Source organism: Meleagris gallopavo, chromosome 14 (assembly GCF_000146605.3).
Source record: "Meleagris gallopavo isolate NT-WF06-2002-E0010 breed Aviagen turkey brand Nicholas breeding stock chromosome 14, Turkey_5.1, whole genome shotgun sequence".
In the NCBI taxonomy this organism is placed as follows: Eukaryota; Metazoa; Chordata; class Aves; order Galliformes; family Phasianidae; genus Meleagris; species Meleagris gallopavo.
The window spans coordinates 10,925,544-10,930,471 of NC_015024.2; positions in this window are offsets into that span (position 1 = coordinate 10,925,544).

The following is a 4,928-nucleotide window of genomic DNA, read 5'->3' on the forward strand; positions in this document are numbered from 1 at the left end:
CCGGGAGCTCCGCCCGAGCGTGGGGTGCCGGGAGCTTCCCAGCCCCGCGGGGCCGCGCACCTCGGAGGGCCGAAGCCGGCATCGTAGCGGCTGGAAGGACTCGAAGGGGCGCGGGTGACCAGGGCTCGGCAGATGCGGCGGCGGCTGGAGAGCTGAAGTGTCCGGCGCCGCTCCTGGTACCGCCGTCCCGTGCTCCGCCGTTAGACCCGTTTTGCTGACTTTCAGCCGGCTAAATGCGGGCTGAGGGAGCTCCAAATCCGTCCGCCCCAAATCCCGCGCCGTGCTTCTCCGGTACCGGCGGCAGGCGGCAGGCGGCGGCTCCGGCACGGGCACCTCCGGTACGGGAAGGCCGTGCGCTCCGCTCGGGGCCGTGCCCTCTCCTTCTCCCAGCCCCGCAGTGTTGTGCCGTGCCGATGCCATTGGAGCTCTTCCCGTCGGAACTTTCTGCGCTCGGTGATGCCCGGCACGGCGTTGATCGCGGTGCGTTCGGTTCGGGAGTCGCCGTTTGAATGGAGGCGGCCGTGTGCTTTGTGTATGAAATACAGGAATCAGTGAGTGCTGCGTTAATGGGAGGTGTGTGAGTGTGAGGTGGGCAGCCAGCTGGGGCTGGAGTTGTTGCTGTGGGTCAGGAGAAGGTCGGAGTACTGTCCTGTGTTCTGTGAGGAATGGGTGCTTCCAGCAATGCGAACAGCACGGAGTCGTGCAAGTGGTAATGGGTCATTTTGGAGGCAGGGATGTCTGGCAGAGCTGGGATCTGCAGGGCTGAGGCTGGGCTTGGGTGGCTATCAGGCCAGAAAGCTCACAGATCGCAGGGCCACCTATGGAAATTTCTCTTGAAATGTCTTCCAACATGTGAAAAGAGTTAGGTTAGTAATACGATTAACCATATTTAATCAGATTAAAATTACCAGCATAACTCTCTCGAGAAAGGTGGGCACAGACTGTCAGTGGCTGAGCTGTTCCCTCTGCTTTGTGCCGGAGTGAGGAGGGTCCTCTGAGTGCTGTGCTGGTGGGACCCAACGCACCCACAGAAGGTCTGTGCCATGGGATGGGGCTGCCTGCCCAGGGCTGCTGCCCAGCTCTGTGCAACAGAAAAGGAAAGGAACTGATGCTGCACACTTCCCAGAGCAACGCCGGGTATGGGCACAGATGCTTCATGCTGCGAGCTCACCTGCTGAGTGGACGTTCAGATGGAGGTGAGGCAACCTCCAACCACAAGGACTTCAGCTTCTCTTCCTCCCTCGTGCACCTGGACACAATAGGAGCAGGACTGGAGCCTTCCTGTTGCTCTTTGGTGAAGCCCCGTGTTTGATGCTCAACTGTCTGTGGCTCCTTCATTACCTATTGCAGAATCACTGAATAGATTCATCTTTTGCTGCTCATCAAAGCCGTAGGGGAGCTGCTTCTGCCTCGGTGGGAGCATGGCAGCTGGCTCTCGTTGTGCTGGTATTGTTTTTCTCATCCTGATATCTCAGTCATCTCTGACCTGGTGGTTGTGGTGGTGTCTTTGCAGGAGGCTTGCGTTGCTCTTTATCTGAGCATTGTCCTGTTTGCCTTCAGTGCTGGCAGGGAATCCTTAGAGAGCACAAGCATGTGCTTTTTGGGCTTTCCCCAGAGCCATACGGGCTTGGCATTGGTGCTGTGCAGCCATCCCCCTGCCCCACAGCCCGGGCTGCAGGTGCTGGCGCTGCGGCATTGCTGAGGATGCACCGACCTGTGCCGACACGTGCTGTGCCACTGCCAGGAGAAGCACAGGGGTTTGCTGTGATCTCTGGATATGCTGCTGAAGTAAGGACTTGTTTTCACTGCTAATAATTTATGTATTTTTTTAGCCAAGATTAACTAAGAGATCAGAGTGATTTTTGAGGTTACAGGAAGCAATTTAGGTCTCCATCTCGTTAACTACAAGCCGGCACTGCCTCCCAATGCTTGTGGAAAAAAGTGAAAGGAACAGATGGTGTCAGCTTAGGTGGATTTTATTTTTGTCTTCCATTTGGCAGAAGTTAAACTCATTTCGATTCTGAATCGCTTTTAAAGTGAGGATACAACTTTCTAACCCCTTATGTTACCCCCTCAGAAAAGAAAAGGAGGGGAGAATGAAGTGCAGCAGAGCTTTGTGTTGGCGTGATCTGATAGGAGGGTCTTCGAAGTCAGTTGAAAATAGGAGGTGAATCTTCAAATGGTTCAGATCTGAAGGAAATTCCCAGATACCAGACTTTAATTGCACATGAACTTTACTTGTTTGCTTGCAGTATAAACACCGCGAGCGCTGCAAAGAGTGCTTCTCCTGTGCCTGGCAAGTGAGTGAGTCTCACATTGCTTTTGGCTTTGAAGTTTAACTTTGGAATGGTGCGGAGTGGGTGGGCTGAGCTCCTGCAGCCTCTGCTCTGCACCAGGGCTTCTGCTTTCAAAACCCCCTCTGCCCATAGCAAGCCTCTGTTAGAAAATGGTGCTCGTTTCCTAAAGCGGATGGTATCGTTTTATCTTGCTGCTGGTGTCTGTTCCCATTCATCTCATGTCTGAGATCTTTTGTCCGTGCCAGGGGGCTGTAGGTGTCACGGCTCAGGGTGAAGCTGTTGCAGCGGGACGCTGCTTGCTGGGTTCTGTGCTTCAGGGAGGCAGAGGAAGGCTGTGCCTGGCACTGCCGAGGGGGCTGGTTGTGTTCAGGCATCTGTCTGTGCTGCTGGAACGAGCTTTCTGGCCAAATTGCATTTAGCTCTATAAATAGAGTGGGTGTATTTGACGTCTTTCCCCACTGTAATCTTTCTGAAAATTACAGCGTTAGCAGAAGTGTGTTCAAGCTTAAGGTTTCTACACATGCGTGCATCCAAAATGATTTTTGTTTTGAACACTTCCCATAGCTCTCCTGTCTTGAGCCGTATTGCTCTTTGTGTAGGTGAAATCGCTGCTCTGTGTTGGGTCATGCAAAGAGCCAGAGGGCACAGGTCTGTGCTCTGCTCCTGGAGAACGTGTGCTCTTGGTATCAGAATTGTTTGAGTCAGAAGGAATCCTTAAAGGCCATCTGGTCCAATCCCCCGTAATGAACAGGGACACTACAGTTCCATCAGGTGCTCATCCAGCCTGACCTTGGGTATCTGCAAGGACAGGGCAGCCACCGCTCTGCACAACCTGTGCCAGTGCCTCTGTGATCCTGCTGCTGCTTACCAGTGGCTGCCCCACACCCTGCATGGCACCGCGAGGAGTCCTGGGCTGCAGTCCCTGTGCAGTGCCAGCCTCTGGGAGCAGCTGGCTGAGCAAGCAGAGGAGGAAGTGCTCCCAATAGTGCTCCCCAAGTGCTGTGCTCGGATGTGCATCCTTGGGACAGGAATTTGAGATGCAGAAAGGAGCCAGGATGTCAGAGATGCACTTGTATCTACTGGCCCAGACCTCATCAGAAGTCACGTTAGCACTGAAGGTGTAGTGTTTTGGATAGCTTGGGCTTAACAGCCTTGAAGCTACTTGTTAACACTTTCAGCTTTGATTTGAGCCTGATTGTATTGCGTGTTCCCCCTGGAAGTGCTGGAGAAAGCAGATCTGTGGATTACCATGCAGGAAGTTTTCATGTCAGGGGGTCTGGTAACTTCTGGCATCGCCTCTCTGCTGCCTTCCCCACCCCAGAGCCCTGAGCTCCTCTCACCCATAGCCAACAGATGGCTGTGCTGGAGAACTGAAGCACAGAAGCAGCTCTGGGCTTCTGAATGCCACTGTCAATGTTTTGATCTCCATTTGCATGCTGTTCGGCTTCCCGCATGCAGATCGCAGCCCATTACTGATTGATTCTGCCCAACAGAATGGTAAAACAGGCGTGCGGCGGAATTAATTGCATGGGAGCGATGCGTGCCGCTGTGGGAAACAGAGAAGTAGGAACTGGAGGCTCTGTTTATTTGCCAGCTCTTGTTTGCTAATTTACCATTCCAAGAGAAGTTGCTGAGATGAACTGTGGAAATGTTGAATAGAGGGGGAGACTAATTGTGAGTTTCTATTCTGACCCTTAGCTGGGGTGCATCCCGGCTTGCATTTTGTGTCAACCTGAGACTGTTAAGAGAGATTCAAAGCAAAGACCATGAGGACTTCTGGCTTTTGTCCTCCACATGGGTGCAGCTTTCTTATGGCTCCAGCTGAGTTGTGTTTTCATTGCTGGGCTTCCCAGCTGAGCTGAAGTCTCTGAATTAAGGCTTTAAAGAGTAGAAAGCATAGGCAAACTGGTAGCCACATTGCAAGCCCGTGTTGTTGCAGAGCCAACCGCTGAAATGCACCCCCAGCATCCTGCAGCACGGACCACCTAGAGCCCCAGCTCTCGCAGTAGATTAATGAATGCCAAACTCATTAGCTACAGACAAATAACATCTGAATAGAGGTTACCTTTTAGATAATGATGATGGTGAGTTTCCTCCTGGGGGGTTGCGTGTGCTGTTAATGTACAATTTGGTACTGATGATTTTTACCACCCATTGACCTATAGGCAGATCTGTCTTCTGTTCATCTCCAAGCTGGTCTTCTGCGTGTGAGAGATGTTGTCCCTTTGGTGTGTTTTGGGCAGGAGGTTTGGAAGCTCAGGTGGTGGAAGGAGCATTGACCTTCTGACAGCTGCGAGGAAAAAAAATTATTACAGAACTGCAGTTTCTTCGAAATGAAAACTCACTGTGTACATGAGTTAATTCCCTTTGTTTTTTGTGGGATGTAAAGGTCACTTTGTCTGTATCTAAACTATGACAAAATCGATAGTCTAATCAATTTCTAAAGTAGATTTAGTCTAAATGACTTCTGTTGTGTGCTGTGAGCTTTGATGTGTGAACGTGTCCCAAAAAGCCACTAGAACAGTCAATGCAGAGCATCACGGCAAATAGCCTCACAGAATTTGCAGGAGAGTTTTCAGTCCCATTCACTGTGTCCACAGGGCTTTTTTCCCCTGCCCAGTCCCAGCACGG